The sequence below is a fragment of the Larus michahellis genome, chromosome 3 (genome assembly GCF_964199755.1).
Source record: "Larus michahellis chromosome 3, bLarMic1.1, whole genome shotgun sequence".
Taxonomy (NCBI): Eukaryota; Metazoa; Chordata; class Aves; order Charadriiformes; family Laridae; genus Larus; species Larus michahellis.
The window spans coordinates 22,878,995-22,886,808 of NC_133898.1; positions in this window are offsets into that span (position 1 = coordinate 22,878,995).

Below are 7,814 nucleotides of genomic sequence, written 5' to 3' on the forward strand. Positions count from 1 at the left end.
AACTTCCTAGCCAAGTCACTAGAGCTCTTAAAGAGTCAGCAACAATGCTCCACAGGCCTTGTTTGTATAAACAGCAGGCAGGAAGAGCTTGCCAGCTGAGGGAATGGTCTGAGCTATCAGATGGTGAATTGTCTTGCCATTACAGAAGAGAAAGCTGACTGCATAGAGATACCTACCGTGCATTCACTGAGCCTGACTCCGCCACCCCCCACCACAATGTTGTTGTCTTTAGCTGCCAGCAGCAGCCATTTAATTGACACAGGTTTAGATGCTGCCAGTTAGGGCAAAGTGAAAGTGGGATTTTATTCTTCATTTTCTTTTTCCTCCTTGTGAAAGCAATTGAAGAAATGCGTGGGAACTCATTCCCTTTGTTGCAGTCAAAATACTTGTGCTAGTGCCCTGCTCGGGGAGTCTGGGAAGGGGGAAAAAGTTATGCTATAGGGAAATCACAAAGGATTTACGTCAAGTGTATTGCAGCTAACTAGGTGAAATGGTACGAAACATCTCATTTGGCTTTAGCCAGCAGCACATCCTTTGTAATGGGCAAAAATAAGCGGAGACAACGTTTTAATGATAATCAATGAAACTAATTCTCATGCACCATATACAGCACAAGGACTTTAGTAAGCAGAACTGCTTTGAGCTTACAAAGTGTTTGTGCTGTACAATGTACATTAAAACACTTTTGGGAGCCCAAGGAAAAATATCTATAAGATGCTGGTTTGTACTCAGGGGAGGCAGTATCTCCAGTCAGCATGAGGTGGGGGGAAACCTCTGCACTGCACCCAGTCTCACCCTGCAGACATTCTTACTTACCAGTCAGTTCAAAATCCATCACCAATTTGTATTCCTGCAAAGTAGTCCAGTGGCGCTGCTCCGTCTGGATGGAAAGAGACAAAGGAGACCAAGATTAGAAATAAAATACAATAACTCCTAGGAAAGCACCCTGTCTCTCAGACATTCTGTCACTTAGACACTGAGCTTTATGCTCCAGTTAAGTTTTCACCATCAAAGAGCAAGACACAAACCACAGAACATCAATTAAATTTCTATTTTAGAAATGCATCTGGTGGCTCTTCTTCACAGGTGCTTACCAAATGTTGACGCTGGGAAACAACCCCTGCCTCACAAATTGATAACTGTCATTTTTAGGAACTGTTGCCTAATGTAAATCCAGAATCGTGACCCATTCCTCCTCGGGGGATGCAACACTCAGGAACTCTTAAAAAATCTCTGTCTTTAAAATGGAGCAGCTATTTTAAGAGAAGGAGGACAGTCTTGGTGACTGGACAACTGCGCCCACGGATGGCAGTCCAGGTTGTAAGCAAGGGTCAGAGCTGGCTAAGGGCACAATTTGTGTTCACGGGATGGGAAAGCTGTCTGCCTTGTCAGCAGGGGAAGCTGCCCCAGGATTATTTTGTGTGAGCAGCCCCGAGAGTGTTATACTGACAGGTAGCCAGGGCCTCTTACCCTGGCAGGCCACCTTGGTCAGCCCTCTTTTCTCTCTGCACACTAGGACACCCCAATATCCTGCTCACCCCTCATGATCCTGCGTCCACGTTTCCTGAGCCAGGCAGGACGAGGAAGCTGGTTGGGTTTCTTTCAGAGCGCTTGGCTAGGCACAGGGCACAGACGACGTGCACACAAATGAACTGCGGGCACACTGCGAAGTCCTTGATTTAACGGGACCAGGGATGTGTCTGGCAGCTGCAGAAACTGACTTTAGGCATGGCAAAGGTAGTTTTCTAGGACAGCAAGGCAGCCATGGCTTAGCCATTTCACCTACACCAGAGCCCTGGAGAGATAAGCTAGCCCTGCTGCCAAGAGGGGGTATGGAATGGATGCTTTGAGATGCAAACAAAGCACATCTGTATGGCACATCTGTGTGGCACATCTGTCACAGATGTCCAGACCTCTTCTGGATTTGTCGACAGATCAGCAGGCCACCAGCCAAGGGAAAACATTTCAGAACGGCAGTTATTTTATGCCGCAGCCCAGAAGAAGCAAAACCAGGCCTGGATGGGGATGTGAAAGTGGCATTACAGTGCCTTGGAGAACAAATGGTGTCTAGTATTTACGCAGAGAAAGGCGACCTGAACCAGAGAGAGGAAGTATTGACTAGACAGATATGTCTGTCCATCCAAGAAAGAATGCTGGTAACCAAACAAATGATAAAGGTAAAAAACCCAAACACCACCCCACTCCCCCGTCACCCCCCTGAGGCCCCTTACCTGGGTAAGAGCTGTGACATTGGGACTTGTATCTCTGCTGTGGCTCCACTAGTGAAACCAGTGCAGTGGCTCTGGTCTGCTGGTGCACCTCTGCTGTACTCGGGTCTGAAAAATGCCACAGGATGACCCATCAGGTGGCCGCCTTATCCTTTTAACAGAGGGAAAACACACACGCTCTAGACTACAAAGGAAAAGAATTATGCATGCAAAGGCAAAAACATGAATCACAGAAAATGCCAAGGGGAAAGTTGCAAATGCAGGCTGGTTTTGTGCCCTCATGCCTAACTTGTTGCGATAAGAACTTCAATTTTGCAGCCACGGATTCATTTGCTCATGGGAGCTCACTGGACAGGCGGTGACGAGGTAGCATGGAAGTGCTCAGCCTGTGCTTTCCTCCCGCTCGCGCAGGGAGCCCGGGCTGTGCTCAGGGCATGCTCTTCAGCTCTTGGGCTGGTAAAAGAATGACTTGTTTTCTTCTGAGTACTTTTCACCACTGTAAGGAAGTGCGTCACTGCCGCGTGGAGTGAGCAGAGCAAGGTGCCGTTGTCTGCTGCAGAGGTAGAGGACTGACATGTAGACAGCTTTTGGCCAGCTGTATTCTCAACACTTTTCACAGGTCCATTGGAAATGCTTAAGGCCTGATGCCACAGATAATGCAATTTTATTTCATGCTCAGTTCTGAAAACTAGTTTTGAGGTTGTCAATGAGAAAATGAGGCAAAACCAGTGATTGTAAGCGACTGGTTTAAGTGACTTGCCTGGTATTACATGGGTCTGAGGAGAAAGAAAGCAGCGCCATTGCTTTTAAACTCTGTGTGTGCGCACATGTGCGTTTGTGTGCGTTTGTGTGTGTGTGCACTGACTGTGTATATACAAAAGAGCAGTGGTAATAAACTCAAACACTTGAAAACTTTGTGTCAGGACATCCAAAAGAAAACCTGAGATTTGCTTGTGTGATTTTACGGATCATGTACTTGAACTGACTACAGCTGGGTTGCCTCCAGCATGGGAGCATTTAAGAATCATGTTTATCAGTTGCAATCAAAGGAATTAAAATCTTTTTTTCAGAAGTACTGACTAGACAGAGGTAAACTTCTCAAGTTTACTTAGAGAATTAAACTTGGGGTTGCTTGGAGTCCGACGCTTTAAGAAACAATAAATATCACAATATTTGTGATCCTTCTGAGAGTGCTGGTAACAGTGCGAGGCTTGGCAATTCTGCTATGTAAGGCAATGATTTTAAGTCCTTACTGGTCAGTGGATCTGACCTCTACTACAGCTGTTTATCCACCCAAGCACACACCAATTTAGGTAGTCAAGCCAGTGTCAAGCATGCTGAGCAGTCATAATTTCTCTTGAAAATAACTAGTGTGTTGCATGCTTAGTACTTCTCTTTTTTTTTTGGCTTCAGAAGTCTTGTAAAAGTACTCAAATGCAGAGGTCTACGCACTGCTGGTGAATTGAAAAGAGCAGCAAATAGGAAGGAGGTGTAAGTGCTGTCCAGCCTAGAGGAGAGCATGGATAAATCCCAATCAAAGTAATAAAAAACAAGAACTGAGAAAAGTTTTGTGGTTAATTTTGTCCAGGTATGTCGGTGTTTTCACCATCGCTCTGCAGCTGAGGTAGGTAACTGCCAGCAGGAGGGTGGTCAGAGCACTAATTTCTTCAGCTGTTGCGGCTAAATTCAAAAAAAGGAACAAAACCCAGCATGCTCATGCCTCAGCTGTAGATAACGAACACCAGTGTGACCTGCCTTCAAACCTTGCTACGTGCCAGACTTCATGTTCAACTTGCGTGCTAGGTGCTACATGGAACTTTGTGATTCCACTAACTGTTGGTGGGCTCCTGAGTTTTTAGTAAAACGGAATGTGTCGAAATGGTTAATGTGGGAAAGACACACTAATCAGCGCTGTTGGAAGGGAGGCCCATTAAGCCTTGAACATGTGAACTCCAGTAAGTCTAAACTTCCCAAGAGCTGTCACCCTCCCCTGCAAACCAAGACCCCATCCTTGGTCGGCACAGCTGAGATTTGGCCGAGCAAGAACTGCAAGGGCTCAGCAGCAGAGCTTCCCTCACCACCAGTATGAGCCACTGCGGTACTTTTACTGGTAGGGCTTGGGAGGTTGTGCTCCTCCCATCCTATCCTGCTGGCATCCCCCTGTGGCATGCCTTCTGCATCACACAGCGCTGGAGAAGCTGTGCAGAGCTCTCCATTTATACTGATCTAGCCCTGTGGTGAACTTAGTTTTCCTTCAAAAGAGCATTTTCTTGGTTTCAATCCTTGACTGAGGCTTCTGCAGCTGCGTGCCCTCAGCTGCAACAGCTTGTGCGAGCAGCAGACACAACATGCCAGAGGGTGAGAACCGTAGCTAACAGCCCTCACGTTGATGTGTTGAGAAATGTGCTGACATTTTCCCCACAAGCTGCATGTCTGCTGCTGCTGATTCCCCCCGAGCTCCAGGAAGGTCCCTGGCATTGGTTTCCATCAAACGTGCTTGTGAAAACATGCAACCTGGGGGTGAGACATAACAACATCAGAGAACTGATCACTATAGGAGAACCTTCATGGAAGCAAAAAGTATAAATAGGGAAAAAACCCAAAAGATTAGGCAAGAGCCAGCTTAAGGCTATTAAACAGAAAGGTATAAAAACGGCTTCTGACTCAGAAGATCCTTAAACTGCTGAGGGATGGAAACTGGAAAGTATACCTGGGAATGCTCACTCCACGCATCCCATTTTTAACGTTTCGCCATATGCCCCCACTGCTGGCAGCTCTCCAGTAGAGGATGCTTTGGTACCTTTGGTCTGGCCCATTTTTATGTCACCTTTTGCTGACTCAACCGAAAATAGTAGATCAGGTGTTAGTGTAACATCACCCCTCACACACACAGAGTAATGTGTGATGGCTAAAGCACTAGTTTCACCTCACGTTTGAAAGTCACATCCAGACCATTTTTAGCTATCGCCTTCTCGTTAACATCCTACTATGAATGTCATTACTGGATCGACTCAGGCTAATTATTTTTCCCTTATGGCCAAGCGAAATAAAACCTTTTCCCTTTTTTATTCTAGCTGTTACTGGCATTCCCAGGGTATCTAAATACACTGATCTTAGCACTGGAAGTGTCATGTGTTAGCATGGTAAGAAACAGTCCTCGCTACAATGAACTAATAGCTCAATGTAATACAAATTACAGCAAAGGATGTAAAAGACACAAGGCAGGAAAGGAAGAGGAAAAAAAATTGTACTGGTAACAACATGTACTTCCAAACTATGTGCATAATTAGGCGTTTTAAATTTCTACCATGTTTGGGGATTTTTCTTCATGTCATTGTTCTGCTCTTTATGTAATTATGTGGTTGCACTTGACTGCACGGTGGTAAGTAAATAACACTAATTGCTTTTCTTATTGGAGGGTAGTGGACTGAAACCATAACTTCTGTTTATCAGCTCCAGGTAATAAAAATTGTATGAAAAGAACTATTTCAGGCAGCATTAGCACCTTTCATCTCTCTCTCTCTCTCTCATACAAAAGAAGCAGGTCTGACAAGCAACAGAACAGTGAAATCCTTCTGCTGAGTCAGATGCTCCCTTTCAAACTTACATAACTGGGATGTATTTCCATATTCCCTCCCTCCTTTCGTATGCACGAAGCACAGACAGAAACAATGATGGCTCCAAGGCAGCTCACAGGAGCTTGGTGCGGAAGCCTCAACGACACAACTTGACTATGAAAAATATCTTAACATCTCCACTGTGAGATAATTAAATACTGCATTAAGTCAGCAAAGCAGGGTCCGCTACCGAGTGACATTGGAGTCCATATGCTGCACAGAAGCATGCTGAAACTTTTCTGTTTCTTGGAATACTCAGTAAATAAGAATTTGGTCAAACAGCAAGTCATTTCCTCATTTTCAGAAAAGTAATTTTAAATACATGGGAGGGGGAAGAACATTTAATTATTGCAGGAAATCTAATTATTGCAGCATTTCAGTGCTATTTTCTGACCATAACTCTGGTATGTTCTGTGATTTCTCAGGCTGTTATTTTTTGCAACAGTATGGTGTAAATGTCTGCTAAAATCCCAGAGCTCTAGCACATAAAACTAATTTACTGGAAACTTCATCTGGCAAGTAAGCATTTATGTCCATAGCAGAAATATTGGGAGAGTATTTAGAAATAAATCAAGTGCCAAGAAAAGTAAGTTTAATGTTCACAGACAGCACGTTCCTCGTTGACTATTTGAACCTACAACAGATGTACGTACAGGCCTGTGGACGGTATGCTCTCAAAGTTGTAATGAATTTTTATTAAAAATAGGCACGAGAAATACTGAAAGAAAAACATACATTAAGAAACAAAGACCAAAGAGAAAACAAGAAGGCGAGAAACACAGCAAGTTAAGTTGAATCAAATGTATGTGTTTGTAGATAAGATAATTAGATGAGCTACCTAAGAGATGTGGATTCAGATCATGTCAGGCAGAAAGGGAAACCGAATCTCCTCCCACTTCTTAGAGGAGTGCCTTTACCACTGGGTTTCAGGATAGCAGAAAATGTTTAAACAGCAAACCATTTGCTTTCTTTTCTAGCTTACAAGTACCATTTCAGGTTGAACAACATGTTTTGTTTGATACAAGTGCGGAGTTTTGGGGTTCTACACCCCCCCCCAAAAAAAAAAACCCAAGAAGAAAAGAATAACATTTATTTTGGCTGTCTGTTGAATTACTTCCCTCCCTCTTATTTGGCTGCTCAACCGAAAAAGCAATTACTTGCACAATCCTATATATCCATTCTCCATTGACCTACTTTCAGCAGGGTTCCACTCCACGTCCACCTGGGTTTGGCAGCCACAGCAGCAGAAACTAATTCGGCTAGAAAGTCCTGTAAACCACTTATAACATTGGAAGTCTTCCTTCTGTGCCTCCATCCATGAGGAAGCCTTCTCCTGGACAAACTGGCAAGGTACAGATTGGATGTGTGGTCTGCAAGACGGGTTGAAAATTGGCTAACAGGATGCACTCAGAGGGTGGCGATCAATGTTTTTTACTCAGGCTGGCAGGCTGTCACAAGCGGGGTCCCCCAGGGATGGACGCTGTTCATCTTCACAAATCATCTGGATGATGGGATTGAAAGCACCTTCACGACATTTGCTGATGACACTAAACTGGGTGGTGAGGTGGACACATGGGAAGGGAGAGCTATCACACAGAGAGACCCGAACAGGCTGGAAGACTGAGCCAGGAAGAACAGTATAAAGTTTAACAAAGAAAGTGGAAAGTCCTGCCTGTGGGGTGCAATAAACAAAGAGTCCAGTGCAGGCTGGGACCTGTGTGGCTGGGAAGCAGCCTCGCTGAAAGGGTCCTGGTGGAAAGCAAACTGAACGTGAATCAGCAGCGCACTGCTGCAGCAACGAAGGCAGGTCAGATCCTGGGCTGCATCCACAGGGGTGTTACTAGCAGGGATAGAGACGGGATCATCCCATCACCCAGTGCTTGTCAGCCCACACCTGGAGTACTGTGTCCGGTTCTGGTCCCCACATTTCAAGCAAAACATTGAGAATCTGGAGAGGGTCCAGAGGAGG